General features: G+C 40.2%; 1 long non-coding RNA gene across 2 annotated transcripts; it reads right to left on the bottom strand.

Moving 5' to 3' along the window:
- Positions 1 to 542: 542 nt before the first annotated feature.
- LOC106018082 (uncharacterized) lies at positions 543 to 22,947 on the bottom strand. Of its 2 annotated transcripts, XR_005266332.2 has the most exons (5): positions 22,609 to 22,947; positions 13,222 to 13,378; positions 9,759 to 10,030; positions 7,322 to 7,647; positions 543 to 958 (listed from the first exon to the last, which is right to left on the bottom strand). It is a non-coding gene; the product is annotated as an uncharacterized lncRNA (long non-coding RNA). The 2 variants fall into 2 exon arrangements; XR_001191952.4 differs by lacking the exons at positions 543 to 958; positions 7,322 to 7,647 and having other exon boundaries at positions 9,248 to 10,030; positions 22,609 to 22,932.
- Positions 22,948 to 22,957: the final 10 nt, after the last annotated feature.

The following is a 22,957-nucleotide window of genomic DNA, read 5'->3' on the forward strand; positions in this document are numbered from 1 at the left end:
CAAAACACCTTTTTCTACTTAAATAATGAAGGGACTGGAGAGTCTGTAACCTCAATTCATTCATTCAGCGATTATTATCTTCACTTAGTGACAGATTATTCCTTGCAGGTAGCACTTAAGTGTGATGCAACACACTGCTTTGATTTTAATAGCAGATAATGTGAAAATATCAAAGCAGTTTTGTAGACAGAAGCTCTTGCCATTCTAAATAAGGACAAATTAAGACTCTTTTCCAAAAGACTCAGTACTGTATCTCACTGAAAATGTTAAGTGCTGGGCAGGAACATCCCTTAGGATTTGTTTATCTAGAAGTCTAATCACAGCACCCACAACTTTCCCTGAACTCAAGGGCTCAGTGTCTCATAGGCTCAGACTACGTTATCATTCTTGAAAATCTATTGCAACAGCTTGATCTGAATAGAAGATCCAGTCTGGAAGGGAGTTAAGTCCCCTGTAAAGAAGTCAGCGTATGGACAGCATATCTTTGCAGAACCAGGCCCTTTGATTAATTTTACTGCACTCACCCCTACCTCTGTGCTTTGTTACATCCTTTACCACACTGTCACCGAGCTCTGAGAGGTGTGGCCACAGCATTTTCCTAGAGCAAGGCTCTGACAGCTGGTAATACCAGCACACGTGCCAAGTCAGTAGTGTGAAGTAGCTGTAATTCTGTGTTTCCCTCTCCCTAATTTCCTCCTCCCTCAGGGAGCAACTGTTGCAAGGAGTATCCTTGTTTTCCTGGCACACTGGTGCATGGAAAAGTTCTCCTGGTTGTAGTCAGAAATCTCAGTCTTACTAGCGGTGCCAGACAGCAATCTCCTGAGCGCAGGAGGATCAACAAGTCAGCTCCAGTTTGCGAAGACACTGCACCAGTCCTGCAGTGCTGATTTGAATAGAGTCTGTGTGTTCCAGCTTATGGGGTGAGTTCACATCCTTATCCAGGCTTGGCTATGCAAATCTAGAGAAGGAAAACACAGGCTGGTCAGAAATAGGGATACTTGCAGCTCCCTAATTTGCCTTGCTGGGGTGATGCCCAAGGGACTCTCTGCCAGCTCTTCGGAAAGTGTCTTTGTGTTGAATCAGTGTTGGTAGTCAGGAAATCCAAGCAGATACAGTTGTGCTTTGAGCTCACTAGGGACTTCCTTTTAATTTGTCAGATAGGTGGCTCAGTAAAAAGGTATGAGGGAGGGAAGGAGCAAGAAGAAACTAGCCAGAATACTGTTCTTAACAGACACATTAGAAATATAATAATAATAATTTTTTTAAAAAGTCTGAAAGGTGCAATCTGTTGGCTGGGTAAAGCACCTATCTTATCTTTATCTTCAAGTTCAAACTCCACAGTGCAGAGCTGTAGCATCCCTTGTCCCAGAGGGCTCTGAATTTCAATGAAAGTGGAAACGTAAGTTTTCAAAACCTCTGTGGAGAAAGATGGTCTAACTTATTTTAACAAACTTAACAATAGTCTCCAAACATGGGTGTTCCTGAGGGCTGCCATTTTGACTAGCACACCAATGTTTTAGCAATGCACACCAGCCATTGCAATTTGACTCAAGGAACAAACTCTGGAGCTGTGGATGATGTGGTAGCTGTGCTGGCAGATTTATATCCTCAGTGGATGAGACCCAGCAGGGAATGTCTGGTGAATCTTGTGCATAAATTGTCTATCAACACTCTACAAGGCTTATCAAAAGGATTTAGAGACATGCTGTTCCTAAATCTATTTTTCCCATTCAAAGTGCAGTCACACATACTGTTTTGTTTAACTGCACGAGATTTTGCTATTTTATGATCATTATTGATAAGGTTCATACTCCTCCATGAAATTATTTCTTAGAATTAATTTGCCATAAAGGGTTTGTCTGCACATGAAACGGCAGCTGTGCATCTGCTGGAATATACAAGGTTTTCTCTGTTGAATAAAACTGCCCTTTACTCTGCAAGCTGAAGTCTCTGAGGTCTAAAAGTCATTGGGAAAAAAAAAAAGAGTCAAACTTCTTGTATCCTTATAACAACCAAAATTTGAAGATGTTTTGATCAGGTGTTTCCTCTATGCATTTTCTCTAACACGTTGAAGATGATGTTATAGGAAGGACAAGGTTATTGCATGGCTTGGAACTGCAGAGCATAGTGAAGTTGCTTGCTAATCACTGTGTTTCTTAAAGGCACGTATCTATCAGCCTTCTGACTGACCTCATCAGACATTCTCAGATATCATCACCTATTCCATTATAATGACAGATTTAATAGTTTATGGGAAATCTGTTAGAATCATACGTCAGGAAAATATATTAAGTTACATTACTTCTTTGGTTATTTCCTAAATATTTCTTAGTAACAGGATGGCTGTATTAGTTTGATGCCTATCAGAAACCAGGGGAAACCATGTCAGTTAAGTAAGTTTAAAAATGAAAATATATTTCTTTCCTTTTTAAGGTTGATTGTAAAAAGCCTTGTGCATACACACATGCCACATTTATAAAAATAATTCCTAACACCCTCTAAAAAAGTCTAATCATAATATCTCAAATATGTAGCCAATATATATGGGATTATTTTGCAGCAGTGGGTTAAGCATATTGCTGGCAAGGAACTCCAGGATACGATGATATAAATTCACAGGAACAGTGCTTGCTAATGCAGTAAATGACGACAGCTGCTATAACTGCTGAACTAAAAGGGAGCTCTATCCAAGAATAATGAATATTTCTCATTGCATTTCAGAAGTGCATGCTTTGCACATGTGAATTTGGGTCTTAACTCAGTCAGCCCTATGAATCCCTCAGTTTACTGCATAGTAGCATTAAGATGAACTAATTAAATGTCTAAAGATAATTGTGTGCATCCAAGCAAGGCAGCCCCAAGTAGCAAAATCCTCAGCAAAGTCTCAAGCTGGATCAGGCAGAGCCGCCTGCAGCACCTCAACTCTGTGGGGCTCGCCCAGCCTGCTGAGGGCATTGGTGCTCCTGCCGTAAACGTGCCTGCTGCCACCACTGGGGCAAGAAAGCCATTCAGCTTCCCATTGCCATGTGTAACAGTCTGGCTGCTTGTGCTGGTGGTTTTTGTGCTGTGACTACCTTTCCAGCAGGAATTGGACTGAGATCACTGGCTTATTCCAGTCTAGCCACTGAAAGGCTGCCTGTTTATTAAAACCATACTCCCTGTGAAATGCATCTTTGTCTATGAAATGGCATGACCATTACATAATAAGTTTGTGATTTATGGCTGTCAGATAGTGTGTTTGCAGTAGGCAAAGCAGTAAGTCTTGAGGGACCAGGATTTGCTAGCCCAAGGCCGTCCATCTCCAGGAGCTTTCATGCTTGCTTTCTCCATTGAAACACAATAATTGATGGGACTTAGGTTCTTGGAAAGTGAACACTGCTATTTCCACCAGTGAATGAGGCAACCCAAACCAGCAGAAGCATCTAAAAGTGTACCTAGACACCTGCCAGGGGTGATAAGGAAAGCTACCTGGGTTATCTCTAGAGCTCAGGTATTGAAAGCAGTCTAGCTGTGGTAGGCTGGAGCTCCATGGACATTTATTTTCCCGACTGAGAACTGCTTGAGGCTCTGGTTCCACAAACACCTCTCTCTGTGGCAATTCTGGCTCCAGCAGGTCATGCTGCCACCGCCAGGGCCGTTTGCGGCAGTCTCTACACTGCCCTCCTTGTTCTGCACTGAGGGGTGGCAGCAGGATGGGAGCAGGCAGCAGCGAGCCAGAGTGGGCATTGCCTGCTGACGTTGACTCCGTGTCCTGGAGAAATGTGTGTGTAACCACAGCCCCAGCGGCAGGATGAATAAGCTTATGTGGGAGCCTATGACTAAATCATTCTGGAAAATAGGCTCTAGGCTCTTTTGAAAACGTTACCTATTGCTGGTAGGGACTAGAGGTCTTAAAGGAAAGGCAAAAGGCTATTGAGTGTACTTCTTAAATGTATAGCGTCATGTATCAAAGAAATCATCAGCACAGCTGCTGCTAGCTGGAAGATGTGAACTTTCTCAGCAAGTAATTGATGGCCGTAGAGATTACACTGGCCTCTCTAAAGTAGTCCCTGGTGTTCATCTGATCAGTGCCAAGTACAGTAGCAGTTGATCTGTGTGCCAAGAACCTCTCTCTTCTGTTACCTGGGTTAAGCCTATTCCCTGAATGCAAAAGGAACGTTTCATAAGTATTGAAGCCCAAGCAAAATTAAAAAAAAAAAGAAAAAAAAGAAAAAAAAAGTGGGTGTCAGAAAGTTAAAAAAAGAGGTCTAATGTGTTATATCAGTTTGTCTGATAATGCTGGCTGTGAACTGTTGCTTGCTCATTGATAGTGTGTTGTGGAAGTTTGCAATGTCTGAGAACAGCAGACAAAGCTAAATTCCAGTGAGTCAAGTAAATAATCCAACCAGCTCCATACCAGTCAGGCTACAAGTATTAGTATCCATTGGCATGCGTGATACCAGTGTGTTATCAGCTGATGTCATTAAGGTGTGATGCAGTAAAATACCTATATGACTCTGTGTAAGTACCATTATATATATGGTTAGTGAGCAACACCCCACACTCCCACTCCCGCCTGCATACAGGTGCCCACCCAGCTCCATATATTGTATCTTGAAAACCTTCACTTGCAAGTTTGCCCCTATGTGGTATGACAGAGAAACTCCCACTTTTGCACTAAACCCTGGAAATTATGCACCGAAGAAAGCGAAGACATATTGCCTTCTGTCGTTGGTCTGTCATTGGTTTGACAAAGGCAGGTGACAAGAGGCTGATACTTGTTAGCCTTTTTACAATATAAATCTGCCATTCATCACTGTCCCTATGGCTAGGACTCCAGAACTGTGTCTTGAGCAGGCAGGGCCGTGTACTGAGGTGATTATTGTGGCTGGCCTTCACCAGGACCAGCAACCTCTGTCAGGAGTTACTTCACAAGCTGTCTTTTACCAAAAAGAAAAGCAAGCAAAACCCTTGAAGGTGAGATGTGGAAAACTTTGTCATGCCTGTGGCCAAGCACCCCACTCTGCAAGGTCATCAGATGTCCCCTGATAACTTGGTGCTTCCTGGAAGGCTTTTATAGCGTGTGGGTGAGGTGCTGGTGGTGAACAGCCTGCGTGTTTTTTACTGAATTGGGCTTAAACTCAGTAGTAGTGGACACTGGAGGTACCTAAGCCAGTAACAGTCTCGTTATCAACCTCTTCTGCTGCTGTGGCCATTTTTCCATCATTTTTTTTAAAGTGCATGGGGTAATCTAATTAATAATTAGCATCAGCTGGGCCCCGTTTTTGGCTGGGGGTGTAGGAAGTGTGACCTGAACAAGGAAAGGGACAAAGAAGATGAGAGGAGAAAGGAACAACAGGCATGTCCTGAAGCTGCTGTGCAGACAGGGAGGGGGCGAGGAGAGAAGGCGAGCCAGGCCGGAACTAGGCCCCAAACCTCGCAACTGTGGAAAGCTCTGTGGCTGTCACAGGTTCTCGCTTTAGCTGCCACTTCTGGTGTACTCAGCATAATTTTATGGACAAGTCTTTGCTAATTACACTTTGTTTTTTTGTGTTACAATTTTTGCTGAGCGTATCCAGAGAAGGGCTACGGAGCTGGGCCTGGACACAAGTCCTGTGAGGAGCAGCTGAGGGAACTGCAGGTTTTTGGTCTGGAGGAGGCTGAGGAAAGACCTCATTGCTCTCTACAGCTACCTGAAAGGAAGGTGTGGGGAGCTGGGGGTCGGCCTCCTCTCACAAGTGATAGGACTAGAAGGAATGGCCTCAGGTTGTGCCAGGGGAGGTTCAGGTAGGAAATGAGGAGACATTTCTGCTCAGAGAATTGTGAGGGATTGGAACGGGTTGCCAAGGGAAGTGGTGGTGTCACCATCCATGGGGATGTTCAAGGAAAGGTTGGACGTGGTTTAGTCAGTGACATTGGTTGTAGGGGGATAGTTGGACCGGATCATCTTGAAGGTCTTTTCCAACATTAATGATTCTATGATCACGTTATGGCACTGGGGTAGTAGGCAAATTTCATACTCTGCTGCAAAAGCATTTTTCCTAAATGTCGTGGCTCATAAGAGCCTGCAAGCTTACCTGCCATAGCAGCAGTTAAGAGACCCACAAAAAAACACCACAAACAGGAGGACTGATTTCTCACTGTATAAAGTGTGCGTGACAGGAGCAAAGCAGATCAGCCATTGGGGAGCAAGCAAAACCAGAATTTGAGAAATTATTATTTTCCAGGCAACAGAGCCAAGTTCAGATTCTTTCAGGCACTTATTCCAGTTACATTGATCAGAAAATACCTGCTCTCCCTGAGGTGTGTGATTTCCATTGTTGAATTATAAACTTATGCACTCAACCATATGGCCCATGTCCCCCTGACCCCATCGGGAACAGTTACATAGCTTCTGTCAGAGCTGGCTTGCAGGGTTGGGCTGGCGGGATTTCCAGATTTGGGACAGCAAGTTTCTGCTCCATGACCCCACCTTTTTGCAGCCCTTCTGGTACGCACAGAAGCACATCCTTTCCCAGCACTTGTGTCCAGCGCTAGATTTCTCACTAACCCAACAGAGAACAGAGTTGGCCTCTTAGACTTTGGTTTGCCTACATTTGTTTTTGCAGATTCAGCGTACATGTTTTGTCAGCAAGCAGGACACACAGACTCGCAGGATGCGCACGTATGAGCACTCATTGCTTACATGGGCTCATACTGTATTGTGAACTTGGCTAAACCACAGCAATTAAGATTTAGCTTAATGTCCAGTAATGAATTTAACTGTTCTGTTTCATAGTAGAGGAGTTCACAACTCTATCCATTAGCAACCTTCTGAATTATCACTGCAATTTTTGAAACTAAAGGCATTTTGGAAATAAATAAATAAATGAAAAAGCATCATTAGTTCAAACTATTAATTTTCTGCTCTCCTTCAGCTTTGGTATACTTCTTGTTTAGAGACAGACATGTATGTACATTTGCATTCACACACATGCACAGATACATACATGGGTGTGTAAATATATATATATATAATATGTATATATAAAATATATACACGTGTGTTCCATTTATATTCCCATATATGTTTGCCTGGAACATACAAGAAATGTCAGCGAGTTTGTACTTCTCTAAAATGTTTTAGAGCTCACCAGTGATACATCATTACTGATGATTTATTCTTATTACAGAAGTGTCTATAGAACCTAACCTAACTGCTTAACTGCCTTAAGCAGTCTTCAAAAGGTTCCTAGTTTGATGCAAATGCTTTAGAAAGGAGGTGAAAAGGAATATAGATGTAAGGATTACAAAACAGACTAGTGGTTTAGCTGGAAATAAATTTTGGTGTCCTGACTATTACCTTTTAATTCCTACTGGCTTCGTGTATTGCTCCGTGATGAATCATTTGTCACCAGCAGAATTTGTCTGAATGAACATTATCACAGATCTCTTTGATGCTCAGTCCTGTAGGGCTCCATGCACTTGATGGCAGCCTTCATAAACTCTTCCTGCTCTACTGAGTTTCAGACAGTGAATTTACCCCGCTCATGCTGTGATCAGATGAGACGGTGCTTTTCCCTCAGCACTCAGTCCAGGGTCCCTCTGAGTTCCAAAGATGTGAGTTGACTTTTATTCCGATTATTTGTCATTTTCACATGCTTCTTCATTTCCAGGTTCCAGAAGAAGCTTTAAGAGGAAGTGCCAGAACTTTGTTAGGGAAAGACTGCAGTACTTTTAGTCCCTGAGGAGGCCTGGCAAGATTATAAAGTGTGCTCTGCAGAAGACTGAGAGGTGGAGGAAGCAGACAATATGGAAAGTTAATTGGAAGAAGGAAAAGTATAAAAGAGGTACAGTGCATGGGAATGTAAAGAGAAAGGAAATGAATGATGAGAGAATGTGAGTCTTCTCTGGTTCAGTGTTATGATATCACTGTCTGCATTTGTCACATAATTTAAAAGTGACCTGCAAATGATTATTTTTATTACATTTTTTCATCACTTCTTGATGACTTAAAATGAAAGCTTGAAAGAGTTCACAGCTTGATTTTTTTAATATACTCACTGTTGTTCTGTATCTCAAGCATTTTGTATTCACACAATTCTTGCCAGCACAATTAAATTAGCTTAGATTGATTTTGCTACATTAATGTATGATATGTCTCCTACAGACACCCAAACCCTCATCAGCATCTGGGGGACACACTTCAGTTGGTGCAGTCATTTTCAATAGATTTAGTTTCTGTCCATAGGAAATAGATAAACTGGCAAAGCATTTGCTGTAGTACAGACCTTCAAAATATCAGGAAGACAGAGATGAGGGAAGCGGGAGAGGGTGGAATTTTACAGGCAAAACTTACATGTGCTAAAAAAAAAAAAGGAGGTTTGGGTGAGATTTATTTCCCTGCCTCAATTCCCTTTGCAGCTCACCTTTAAAGGAAAATATTTTTAATGCACATGTATTAAATGTACTCATGTTCAGTTATGATTGTTTTTTAATGAATAGGATATTCATTACATATAAGCATATTGAGCTTACAGAAACAGCTGGAAAAAATAGTGTAAGCATTCCTTACACATAAGTGAAGAAACAAGTATGTATGTCTGTGTGTTTATGTGTATATGTGCATACATATAAAAGCCACACAGCATATTATCTGAGAGAGAGCCCTCACAAGGACATGGATGACATGCATGATGGAATTAAAATGACAGAGTGAGAGGTGAAAATAAATCAAAACATCAAACAGAAAAGGAACAGAAGAGAAAATAAGGAACAAACTGAGAGGAAGTTATGCTAAAAACTGGCTATATTCCATGTTAATTCAGATTTCCAGATTAAGACAAACCAATTTTGTTATTCTGTTTTTTTTTGGTCTTTCATTGAAAACAGGTACACTACAATTCAAGGAGACGTTTAGATATGTGCTTAACTTTAAGCATATAAATACTCCCAATGAAGTTGTTTTATTGACTGTTCAGAAAAGCCACAATTAATAAAGATATTTACTGTCGTTAAAAAAATCACCAAGTAGTATGTTAGTAGAGAAGGGAAAATAGCTGTTACATGTATATATGAATATATTTACTTATATATATGGAGAAAAGGAAGCCTGTAGCAATACATATGAGTGAGAGGCTTAAAACTGCAGAATAATAATAAAGGAAACATAAGGAGAACAGGCGGATCCATGTCCACCAGGATAATTTTTAAATTTATTAAGAAGAAAGCCTGAACAATATTATTCTTTTTCACTACCTTAAAATAGTAGAACAATACAGTAGAAGTGATAGAACTGGCTTTATTTCAGAAAAATCCGTATCATATAATGAGTATAGTGGTCATAAATGTTTTCCTTTCCAACCGTAACTCAGGAGCTTAAACCCAAAGTACTGAAATTAGTGTTAAAATCAAGATATCCACACACCTGTATCCAGGAATTTTAAATGAGCTGAATGATTCTGTGGAGTGCCAGTGCTTGCAGTAGATATCAGCTGTGTATAATCACAGAATCACAGAAGTTCTAGGTTGGATCTTCCAGAAACACTAAGTGGCAAATACCAGCTATGTTTTTATTAAAATGGAGCTGTCAAACAGGGAAGTAAAAGTTACATTACTTCTGCATTTCTCTAGAATAACATAGTGAAGATTAAGTAGGTTCTGAATTTCTACAAATTTTAAAATCAGAGAGTAGTTGTACTGAAAGATATGCTCTAGTTTGAGTAAGAATCCATTTAGGAAACCCTGTAGAATACACTGCATTAGCGGTAGAAATATGGGACAAATGTGCACATACTTACGTCCAACTTTCTGTTGTCAATAACTGACTATCTGAAGAGGTTTCCTACTCAACATGCTGATCTTGGTATGTCCTGAAGTGTATTTTTATGTTTTCTTTATGTCTTGTATTGCAAAGCCAGGATCCTAACTCAGCTTTTGCTGTACCACCAGCAGCACACATCAGGGTGACAGGCTGTAACTTGAGCTGAAGTCACTGATGTAAATTTTGTGTTGGATAATCCAAATGGAATGTCCTGTATGAATCTGCAAAATTAAGCATGTCTTCTTTGACCTAAAAATACAAATTCAGTAATGAGAAACAATGAATACAACAGTTTTCCATGGTGGAATAGATGCTTGGTTCTCATTGCTTGTGTTCCCTGTTTTGATGCAATGCTAATGCACCTATTACTTTATGAAAGATTATCTTGCACAAAAACTGTTTTTTACATGTATACCACATATCATTGTATTGCCTCAGTGCCTCCTAATTTTGAGTGTCCTTATTCTGGCAACAGCAGTGTGAGAGAAGGTTTTGTGACTAATTTTGGATCCAGATATGTGGTTTCTTACTAGAGATAATCAATGAAACCTCACTGAGGCCCAGAGATCACCCATTTGTAATGAATAATCAAAAGGCTGTTCCCTCCAGAAGACGCTGTGCTTAAGCTGATGTAGAATACCAAAGCTGAGGCTGAGACTGGACTGAGACTGATCTTTACATACCGGTGCAGACAGCTCCCAAGAGAAAACCATTTAATCGTTCTTTTGTTTTTTCTTAACTGCACCATCACTTACTCATGCTAACAATCATGACATTATGTAGAACATCACCAATATTCCTTCACTTGCAAGCTTCATCGAAGCTGAAGGTAATTGACACTTGGTCAGACCTTCAGTAACTGAAATATTTTTCTCCATTGTGTTAAAAAGTATTCAAGTGAGCCAAAAGCTAATGGTACCTTCGTTCTTTGGTCTTCCCCAAAATCTGATAATCTAAAGAAGGAATAGTTAATGTTTCTCAGCTCATTGTTCATTACCTTGAATGGAATCATGTAGAGTTACAAACTGATGAGTATATCATATGTTATGAGTATATTAAGTATCATATGGAGAGATCAGAAACATGAGGATTGTACTTTGTAGGTAGAAAGCTGTGTAGGGTCTTATGGGTTCAATATGATGAGTTAAGGTTTCTAAATAGGCTTCCATTATCTTCTGAAGAAAGACAAGTAAAAATACTATTAAGAAGAGATAAATTTAAAGGAACAATGTTGTCATTTATTTCCTGACATCTTCCTTTAACATATGCATTAGGGTTCAAAATAGAATGTTTATAAAAAGTAGAGCTTTTCCTTTGTGCCTGCACTCAGATTGGCTCTAGATTGCCAGATAAATTAAACAGCTGTTGAAAAAGCTTTTTGTGGATGTAGACAGCTCACAGCAAGTTGATCTTTATTTTTTTTCAGAACTTACTGTCTATCAAAAACTGGAGGAGTTTTTAAAAAAACTAAGCAAACGAATCCAAAGATACAAAGAATTATAGTTGTCAGTTTGGGCTTCTAATTGCCTAGTGTACTTGGCAAGAGCAAACACAGAGCCATATCATTTGATATCTTGAACCATAACCTGCAATAATCCATACTCCTTAATCCTTCATATAGCTGTTGCTATGCCATCACAATTTATTTTAAAATGGTATTCTCTAGTACTTATCTCAGTCCTAATCATTCATATTAATGTTAGCATTAGAGTGAATTAGGGCATTATTTGCCTAATATGTGCCATATGTGACACTTAAGTACTTGTAAGTAATTGCATATGAGAGAAGACAGCATTAAATGTGAATGGCAGATACAGTATGAAAAATGGAAGAGACTAATATTAAACTTTTAACAGAAATAACTTCAGCAAAACTTTCCCACAGGCAACAGTACTCTGATATTTTTAGCTTTTTGAGGCCAATGTATGTTAAGACTAGCATTCACTGCAGTGGGAAAATACACAATTTCTATTATGGGGCAGTCAGAATAACAACATACTGATGATACACTGGTATAAAATATGTAATTATCTCGCATGCAAAAGAATAAATCACATAAACTGTTTACAGTAGGAATTGTGAAAGGACAATGACACATTGTTGTCTTATTTGTGTAGCAAGGATAAAGTTTGGCTTCTAAAATTGCAAAATCTAATTTGTGGTGTTTATGTGATGCTTCCTGCAAGAAGACCGTGATAAGATTTTTTACTTGTAATAAATTAGGTTAGATATTAGCTAAGTTCAAATGAGAGATAGAACTGGATAAAAATAGAAAGATCTTAACTTGGATAACATCTTGTGTTCCTTCATGTTGTACCATTAGACTAAAATTATACAGAATAGTTCTGCTTTCCCATGCAGCTGCAGCTAACTGCAATTTTGTTCCTAGAACCATTACTGTACTGTAATTCACAAGTTGCAAGAGTCATAACCATACCAGAAGTGAATTCAGACTCTTTGAAAGCTATGCATGAAATGATGGAAACAGAAACATTATGGATTATTATTACAAAACTAGTAGTCCATCATACTAATAATGAATAATAATTCAGAGAGCAGGCATTGTGTGTCCTCATCTATCATCATATATAAAAATAGTTTTAATTGATAAGCCCCGTCTGTTCTGCATGCTATTATTGTATCACTGTAAGTTTTTAAAATAGGGTGAAATCAATATTTTTTGTCTGTCCTCCCTGGTAGCAAAGAAAGGCCTAAGCTTTAGGATTAGTGGGCAGATACGAGGAGGATTTCTTTCTTTGTGATACAAATCTGTATTAATTGATTTTTCTTGATGTGGATTAATTGCAGCTCTTTATTAGGAATAATATCACAAATAAACTATAGACCGGTATAGATTGCTAAGCCTAGATTTCAACTGAATGAGGCTAATCAATATCTAAGTCTGTAATTTAAAGCAATTCATTAAGGCCTCAGGAAAAGCTAAATAATATACGTGAGAAATGTCTCATCTGGAGCCTTGAAGGGGTTTCTCTCTCAACAGAATAAATATGTTTGTAATATACAATTATTGCAGATTAAGTTTGCTCAACTGCTTTTTGTTTGCCAGCTATTATGCCAGGGGGACGGAGGAACACTCCTGCAGATCAGGCAGTGGTAGCAGCATCCTGACAGGCCAGAGCCCCTCCGTTTACCATCAGGCTTGCAAGTCAGATGAGGACAGCTCTCACAGGCATTGCAATACTTCAAGATTCTGTTTATTTTTTTTGGTAACTAAAGAGCTGATATTTTCATTTTAAGAAATCACAATGTGCTATATACTTGCCATGTCTTCTGATGGCCAGAGCTAGACAAGAACAAGTATATTTCAGTTTTGGCCAACATGGTTAAGCACAAGTGGTACCCACTAAGCACAGCACGCAAACCAGTGCTGTGCAAACAAGGAGGGAGGTGAGGTGTGGATGCCAGCCTCTGGTTCCCACCTGAGGGATTGTCCAGCCAGGGTCCCTCTGTGGCCAGCTTGCTGTGGCTTCTGCTGAGGGCTTGCTCACTGCCCTTGAGTGCTGGTTCCTTGCCATCAGCCCTGTACCTGTAAGCTTCTCTCAGGTCCCCAGGTGGGACTCTCAGAATCACTTGTACCTAAAAAGTGAACCCACATAGGATTAGTTGTCATTAATACTGTATAATAGATATATACTGTATAGTAGATACATTTTGTGTCTCATAGGTCACTAGGAACTTTCCATTACTTCAGATAGACCGTAATTAGACAGTGATCACTTATGATTTGAGGGTAAAGTTGGCAAATAGTTATATAAAAAAAAAAAAAAACTTTGTGCTTGTGGTAATTTATATCCTTCATGTACATCCATGCAACATGTATAGCAGTGTCTGTACTGCCATTGTTTAACACATTTTGGATATACGTAACAAATTTGTTCAGTCTCTGACTGGAATGTTACATTCACAATTCTTGCTCTCAATTTAGAGAAAAGTACAGTTCAGGTTCTGATCTGAAGCATCCATTTAAAGTTAAATACATGAGCAAATATTAAATTTACTACTAATAAGTAACCATCAGGGAATTATTTTAATAACTTGTAGTGACTGTGTATTCTGCAAGGTGAATTTCAAGGTTCTGTGACCTAAGAACTTGCAGAATATAAGCTGTAGCATAAAAGAAGGGAAGTGGATGAAGCACTTGATTAATATGATTACTGTAATACTTGAGATAGATCTTAGGTTTAGAGGCAGTAAATGTAAGACCTAGGATAAAACACCTAAATCCATGCAACACAATGAACAAAGAAGATAAATTTCATAATAGCATTGTAATGAGAACTACATTTTGAAAATACCCTTACATATTGGCATATGATCTTCCTGGGCAGGTGTGTGGGTAAGATAGAAACAGACTTCAAGCATATACTGGTAGTTCTGACCAGTTCAAATTTTAGCATTTACCAAGTTCATCAAGTTCTTGGAGGTTGAAAAGGAGATAAATTCCCTTAGTAGTTCCATGAGTGCTACATTTAACAAAGAGTTTCTTTGGCGTTGCTTAAGGAAATTGGTTTTAGAGCTAGAAATCCCAAATTCTTGGTGCTAGTTACAAGTTTCAGTGAAGCTACAGCAGGGATAAATGCAGCAGAATAAGCCAGGCAAAACATTCTGTCAACTTTCTGGTGTCCATATACTGTAAACCAATGCTGTTATTGCTTTAAGCCTTGTTCTCTTTTTCCTTTACCTAGGCTAGTATCTGTCCTCTTTATCCATCATAGATCTTAAGGAAACCTTAATACCACCTTGACTTCCAGCTCTGGAGCCTGTATTTTGCTCCAGTGGAGATAATAGTTTGACTCCCTGAAGATACGAGTGCTGGAGCCGTAGGCTATTAATCCGCGTGCAGTGAAGATAAGCTAACCAGGTTTTTGGCAATGGTTAAATGACTTGACTTTGACTTCTGGTTCCCATATAAATGATTTGTCCTTGTCTTCATGTTTAATTTTCTTTTAACTGCTCAGTTCAAAGTAGCCTTAGCTGAACTAGCTAACCACTTTTTACAGGAAAGGCTTAGCATGCTGTGGGGCAGATTTTCAGGCAGACTGAAGTTCTTTTGCATTATTATGTATTTATTTGCACTATTAAGTGAAATCTTAAATTTTCATTGAGTTTGAATCCCTTTTTACAATACTAGAGATGTCTAAAGGAAGGCAGTGTATTTGATTACTAGGTATATTTAATTGCTATAGAAAAAACGCTGTACATAATTATGTTATGAAAGATGTTTTAAGACACAAATTTCTTGCTTCTCATTTGTTCACATTTCTTATACTCTTTCTCAACTCCATATTGCTTCTACCACCGCAACACCGTAAATCAAGGCCTAAATCCAACGATATGTAGAAATTGTAGAGCACAAATGCATCCTGGGTAGATCATTCTTGCATTTGACAGCTAACAAAGTCGAGAGAATAAACACCATAATAAGTCCGTGTGTCCTCTCTCTGGCTTAGATTATCTGGAGGCCATCTGAATAAACTCTCAGCTGAAACAGGAAGCCCTGGGACTAGATCTTTCACCTTCCTTTGATTGTCACATTGCAATTGTTTTCATTTTTCAGTGACGTCAGCACACTTGTTCATTGATGTTCCATTTTGGCCTTGACTGCCAGATCCACCCAGAGAAATCAGAAGCCAAAAACACAACAGGCCTAAATTAAGAGGGCTTTCCTTAAGGCATCCTTATATATAAGATCCTGAGGAAAGATACAGACAATGATGAAGCTTTGTATAAGCATTGTTAAGAAAGGGTGCTTCAAGTTCCTCTCCTCTCCTCTCCTCTCCTCTCCTCTCCTCTCCTCTCCTCTCCTCTCCTCTCCTCTCCTCTCCTCTCCTCTCCTCTCCTCTCCTCTCCTCTCCTCTCCTCTCCTCTCCTCTCCTCTCCTCTCCTCTCCTCTCCTCTCCTCTCCTCTCCTCTCCTCTCCTCTCCTCTCCTCTCCTCTCCTCTCCTCTCCATGCATTTCAAGTGCCTGTTAATTTACGAGCCTTTGTTTCTTAGATTTTCAGTTTCTTAAAATGTTAATGAGTCAAAATGCAATTTTAAATACTGGCTGCCTACTTCAAACCGAGTGAATTTGCTGGTAATGCTATGGGAAATCACTTCTGAGAGCAGAGGTCAGATCCATGTGTTTGGAGTGCGAATTGCTGCTGTGAAGACACTGATCAGTCATACCACACCAGCTGAAATGTCCTGTGGCCTGAATGCTTCATGTCTTGGCACAGTGCATTCCTCAAGTCCTGCTGAGAGGCCACAGTGGTCCTCACAGGGTGGGAGGCCACTGGAGATGACAAAGCATTACTTATCACTGTGACTTTGTGAGAGCGTGTTGTCAGTGAGGAATTGAAAAGCACTTCTAGTTTATGGGATGTGTTACCCAGTGCATCAGCAACCAAAGAAAGGCACAACACGCCAGCTAGCTCATCACAGCGATTTCCCATCTCCTCTGTTTTCATTTGGTTCACTGCCAGCCACAAGACTAAGCGCTACGCTATCTTGGGGAAGGTGGTTTGCTGATGTGTGGCAAAGGGGAGGGAGATCTGGGTCTTTTATGCATGTTGCTCCTATTTATGAAATCACTGTCATCTGACCAGAAGTCATTAATCTTTAGGAGCAAGGGAGGGAGTTGGAATGAGTGTTGACTTTTGGAAAAAGGCTGGACTTTTTTAATCTTACACGTGTCCTGTCCATTTCAGTCTTGGGACTGGTTGGCAGGGAAAGCAAACCAATGTCCATGCAGCTATTTTTCCTGCACCAAATATTTCAATTGCACAGGGTCTGTCAGCTTGGCACTCGTTGTGAACCTTAATGTTTAGAGGAGAAAATCTGTTCTAAAATGGTCAAAGAGAGAAAGTCACCCGCGTATTTGCATTTTAGTGCTATTAGTGGTGCTGTATTCAGAGCAGCTCTCTCATCTGAGGACTGGTTTGTAGTGTAACTGCATTTTTGTAGGTTTCCTCTGAAACAGAAACAAAACAGAAAAAGAAGCATCAAACCACAATTTTAAAAATAGGATGCTTTAAGATGCCTCCTGAAAGTCACAGGCTGTCCTTATATCGTTCAATTTTTGGAATTCTTCAGGAGTGAGAACAGACTTGGTTGTCAACAGAGTGCTGTTCACAGAAACTAGGCAGGAAAATGAAAGAAGGCTCGCTATTGTTCGGCTATGTGGTGTAGGCTGCAAGAATGCGTTGGGAATGCAGTGCCTGCATGTCAGGCAGAGAGAGAGGTCTTTGTGTGAATACACTGAAGCAGAATGTCAATCATATAAATAACTATTATCTGATACATATATTTTTTATTTATTCTGGTCATTGCTGTCATGCTTCTTCAATCGGAGTCCACAAGGGTAGTTATCGATTTGCTGGAACTTAGTGGTGTCTAATCGAAGCTGTCCGCATATCACATGCTGACCTACCACGAAGCAGGGAACAGCGCAGGAAGCATCGTACCTCTCCGGTGCCCTCTGCTTTGTCTTGACTATGTCAGGGTGATAACTTGTGAATAGGTAGCATCCAACCACCCTGCTCTGGTGTCACTTAAAAGCAGCATTGTTTTTCCTAAAACAGATGTTTTTGTCATTCCCCAGGGAAAAAAAAGAAAAAAGAAAAAGAAAAAAAGAAAAAAAGCGCATAATTTGAAATATTCATAATTGAAAAAGGAAAACTTTGGCTAATAGAAAAGGAAGCTACATGCTTTATGCAAATGGAAAAAGCCCAGGCTTTATCTCACAATGGTTAACATTGTATCAGGATGCAATGATGTAAGAGCACTGTTATGAAATTCCTCAAAATCCTGAACATGTTAGAGGCAACATGCCTGACAAGGGTGCATCTGTGATTAAAATAATTTTTCTCTTTAAGCAAATTAACTCTTGAAACAGAAGCTTGCACAGTTGGGAATAACATACCTGTTATGACCTGAATTAAATTGACCTCCTCTGAAGTCTCGCTTCTCATGGGTTGGTGTTATTTTGTGATGCTTAAGGCAGATCCGCCTTTGAGGTAACACATCTGTGTTTTGCTCGCCAGCAATGGGAGGAGATCACATACTGAAAAATCTGCCCCACTGGGAGAGGTTGAGCCAGTATTTTGCTAGCTTACACCACGTGCTGTGCAGCAATCAGGAGGGATCTGTTTCAGAGGAGTCATTTAGGGCCACGAGGAGCAAATCCTGTGAGCTGCTTTGAACACCTCTACAGATCTGATGTGGCACTCAGAGGTGTGAGCTGCTGGATGAATAAGCAGGGGGTGCGCAGTCCTGAGCAATACAGGGGACCCAGTCCTGCACCATTGAAGCCAGCAGGAGTTTTTCCAAAGGGTTACGTCTAATCATAGATAGCCACAATATTGTTCCCCTGTACCAAGGCCCAGGTAGAACAGACTTCTTCCTGATGCAGTAAGTGACTAACCTAGGGAGCAAGGAGTACAGTGGAAAAGCTAACAATAAATAACTCTAAAGGCATACTTCCTCAGGCTCACTGTTTTCTGCTCCTAGCACACTCTATTCTGTTTTATCCTGAATATTGACAAGTCAGAGAATTAGTCTGGAGGACATGGGATTTCTTCTTCCTAAGGCACTACTTTTGTAAAGCCATTAAATCAGAATCACTGGTGTTCCCACCAAGAGAAGCTGTCCTAGATGCCACCACACCACCCCTACCTTTGCCAGCAGTGTTACAGGCTGAAGCGGGAAGCTGAGCCATGTTAAAGCCAAGCAATCTTCCACCAGGTTAGCTTAAACCCTACTCAGTTTTCTGCGGCAGATGACCATCTATGTGCATAAATAGGTGTGCCAACAAAGGAGAAGGCCATGTGGATAGGAGGAGGCAAAGAGCAGCAGGGAGCTTAGAGAAAGCAGGTTGGCTTGTGCTTCAGCTCCATCTCAAGTCAGTGCTCACCCAGGGGAATCGGTACCTGCTCCAGCACATGGTGTCTTAGAGTTATACTGATTCACATCCATCTCCTTTGTTGCACCAGGAACACCGAGGTTGCCCTTTAGCCATCATCATCGTACCTTGTCTGTTTTCCACAGTGTGTATCGTGCTTGAAAGGCCTTCTTGAAGAGATCTTTAAGAGTGCAGGCCATGCTTACATCAGGATTTCAGGGCGAATCCTGTTATTTCACCATCCCATGCTGCAGTTTATTCTGTATGGCGAAACGCTGACCATATCAAAACCTCAGTTTGTTTAAGTCGATGTAGCTCTCGTCAGTTCAATAGGGCTGTGATGATTTGTACCAGCTGAAGATTTATTTCACTACCTCAGATTTCTTCTTCATTTTTAAAGCAACTGTAGCAGTATAGCACTTACTAACAGCACATTATTATGTTAGTTTTCCATGATTCATTTCAAGAATTCAAAGTACACATAACCATTTGTACTTCTTAAATGCTTTACAGAAAATCATCTTGATTGCAGAATCAAATCCTTCTTGTCTGCAAAAATACTGTTTATTATGCCAAAGCTCTGGCAATAACAAAGATGACCAGAACACAGAAATATATGGGATGGATGAATTGCTGTGAATGGCCAATAACTGAAGAAAGCCATATATTGTTTCACAAAATCCTCAAATGTGTTATTTCAGACTAACCTATGACAAAGTTTCAGTCTTGAAGGTAAAAACCTTCTAAAAATATTTTACATCTGTTCTATTTTGGTTACAAAAATTATAATTATTTTTTTTCCATTAAAACACAATTCAGAATATATTTTAATATGAAATCTTGCAAAATGTTACTGAAAAAATGTTGTTACAGTTCCCTGGGGAAGAGGGAAGGGTTGCTTCTTTGGCATTTATTTTGTGTTGTAAGTGCGTAAAAAGGAAAATTTCTTCTAATAGCGATAGTTTAGTCAAAAGCTATTTGAGAGGAAATATGTTTTGACCAAGATAGCGGCCAATTCTTGATTTAGATTTTTGAGCTTTTACAAAGCAAACTGTACAAAGCAAACACTCCAGTTGGGGTTCCAAACTACAACTACCAAATATCTCTGATGACTAATGCTTCCTGGCTGTACTTCATGCTGGCTTGAAAAGAACAAGACTACTTTTTGTCTAAGCCTGCACTAATGTTATATAAAAGGTTGTGAAAAAGGTTGTGTAGGTCCATCCACAAACATCCTTCATTTGCATATGCTTGTGGTGTTTTAGCTAGTGGCTTTGGGAAGAGTTAATCTAGTGTTTAATTAAACCATTTAGCTTTATTTGAAGCATACTTTTTTTTCTAGCTGACAGCATTTTTTCTCGCACAAGGATTTGCTGCAGTCCCAGAAGAAGAATGAATAATGTTTCCTATTTTGACCACAGAGTGATCTGATCATGCATGCTGTCAGTAGACACTGCTACTGCCTGGCTTCCAGGGAGAAAAAAACATCCCTTGTCCACTGTGTCCCAGCCACAAGGAGGTCATGTGGCAGTGGGGTGTCCTGCTAGCGAGGAGAGCATGTGGTGGGATTCCTGGATCCTTTCCTTGCTGTGATACTGAATCTGTCTGTGATAGGGGACGAGTTGGGTAGCTATTAATTAAAATGAAGGTGACCATACTTCTCCAACATATTATGAAGGTCATTTCTGTAATCTTAATCTAAGCTCTTTGACCTTCAGATGAACTCTTGGATAACCACAAAGGAAAAACAGCAGCCCAAAGTAGAGACTAAGTGCATGTCTGATTTTCTGTAGGAATCTGGGCCCCCCAAGTCATAGATTCAGAAGCATCTCACAAACTTATCAAGAAATAAAGGCTGAGGAAGATCTACATGAAAATCATCTTTTGGCTCAGAAGAAAATATTCTGTTTTCTCATTCCTGCTGCCTCCCATCCAACAAATAAGGACTTTTCAACTGACTGCTTAATCCCTGCTAACGCCCACCTTCATCCCTTGTACTAGCCAGTCAATGTGTTCCTCCCTTGCTCTTCATTAAGCTCTACAGAACGCATTTCCAGTCAACACTGCTTTATATAATGCTCCTATTTGTGCTGCCAGCAATAATCCCAGTCCTTCCCTCGGCTGGCTTCAGTTCCTGTCACAGTGCAGCCCTCCCAGTGACTTTTCCACACTGGGGAGAGGCTAAAGCCTGAGCCTGAGGCTCCAGCAAGACCTGGAAACAGCCAGGGCTCAGGAGAAGGCTGGAAGAAGAGATAGGCTGGAGGAAGTGGCTGCTCCCCACCTCTAAACTGGACTCAAAGGCTTGTGACTATGCTCTCTCCTCCTCCCTGCCACAGCACCCTCCCGTGGATACTCTCAGATGCATAATTACCCCCATTGCCCTATGGGGAGTTGCACTGAATATTTGGATTATGAAGAAAAGTTTCACTTTATACAAAACTCACTGGCCAGAAGAGCTCAACTTCCAGTTGGGCACTTTACAATGACCGCATTTTCAGATGTGTTCAGCACTCTACATTTATTTGCCAACTACTCTCTTGAAAAGTTTGGTTATAGTAGCCAGCAAGACAGAACTTTATGAAAGGAATAAATTACTGTAGGCAGAACTTGTTAAAAAAAATCAATGACATGTCTAAAAGTCCAATTCCTACATGCACTTCAAAATCCTGTTAAAAGTCACTGATGCTTAATGAAACATTTTTAAACGCCCATATCTATTTCATGTAGCTGTTTTACTTTATTTTAGTCTGTCCCTTTTTTGCTATTTTTATATTAAAACATCTGCATTTTAAGAGGTCATCTGTGATACTTGCACTGTTCTCATCTAGCAGTTTTGCGGTTATCTTCATTCTTGTATTTTGGATAACTGAAAGTTTCTGCAGGCTCCCTTCTTTATTCTCGCTCAGTTTTCATTCTCTCCTTGGGCTGGACTTTTGTTTAGACAGACTATTCTCAAAGCAGAAATTTAACAGAGTCGTATTAGCCTAACACACATTGAATTTCTACTTCCTCAGTCTGTATTGCTTGGCTGAATGCGTGGCAGCAGTAGGGCTGCACCGAGACGTACCAGGAGGAAGACTCCTACAGACAGTTGTGGCCACTGGGAATTGTGGCAGTGATTCATTTTCACAAGCCCTGACAGCACTGCCTCTCAACCATAGATCCTCTAGGTCAGGGAAACCTTCAGCCAGACGTCTTGGAACTGTCTTAATCCTTTTGCACCCCAGAACATGACAAGGATGCTAAAGCGGGGGGTTATGCTTAGTCTTGGATACAGCTGTGTAGCAGGTACACACATTTCTTAACACAAAGAGGTTGCAATAAAATGACTGCTCTGTTCTCAAATGTTGCTGGCAAATTGTTGTGAACATGGGAAAGAAACAAGAGTGTTGAGAGCTCTGTGTATCATTGAAATATTTAAATATTATGTACAGTGACGCCTGTAATTCAACATTTGCTGTGGTAAACACAGCAGAAATGACTGTAGCATAATGTTATTCCATATTCTAAGCCAGATTCTTGAGGTTTGTTTTATTTATATCACATGTGGCAGGGAGAAATAATTCTAGGAAGGCTCATACGGTATATTTTCTTTTCATGTTGCCAAAATATCTTAGAGAAATCAATGGCTGGGGACTTTTCTGTGTGGCTAAAGATTTATTTTTAACCTCTTGGTGTGCAAAAATCAGGAACAATTATTAATCTGTCCTGAAACTGCAGATACAACCTGCTAGCAACAGATGGTGTGAATGAAAAGCCAGAAGTGGCCATTTTTAATATTCAATAGATTAAAAAAATCTAGTTCTTTAATCTTATCTAACCTCTCGTGACCGAGGGTCTAAGGTATTGACTTAAAGACAATATCAATAGCCTTGATTTGAACCTGAATCAACCACAGAAGTGGATCTTCTGAGATACTTCGTACCTCTAAACGATGCTGCATGTTCCTCGTCTCTGTTGACCTTGATGAGAGATGAGCATTAGCATTTGCTGCTGAGCAACTTAAAAAACCAAGCCCAGTTGGAGCAGCTTCTGCTACAAGTAGTGTGTGGCTGCACTTTGGGGGTTCTTGCGTAGGTCTGAACTTGTAGGGTAGTTAAGAACCAACACCTGTCAATGCCTAGGGAAGAAAAAGTATTACATTACCAGATACTATCTCAATCGTGCTGTATTTATATATCTCAACTACAAAATCAGGAAGTATTGCCAGCCGTCGTTTGGATGAAGCTGGCATAAACACACAAGCACACATGCACACACACAGAGAACAAAAC

Source organism: Anas platyrhynchos, chromosome 5 (assembly GCF_047663525.1).
Source record: "Anas platyrhynchos isolate ZD024472 breed Pekin duck chromosome 5, IASCAAS_PekinDuck_T2T, whole genome shotgun sequence".
In the NCBI taxonomy this organism is placed as follows: Eukaryota; Metazoa; Chordata; class Aves; order Anseriformes; family Anatidae; genus Anas; species Anas platyrhynchos.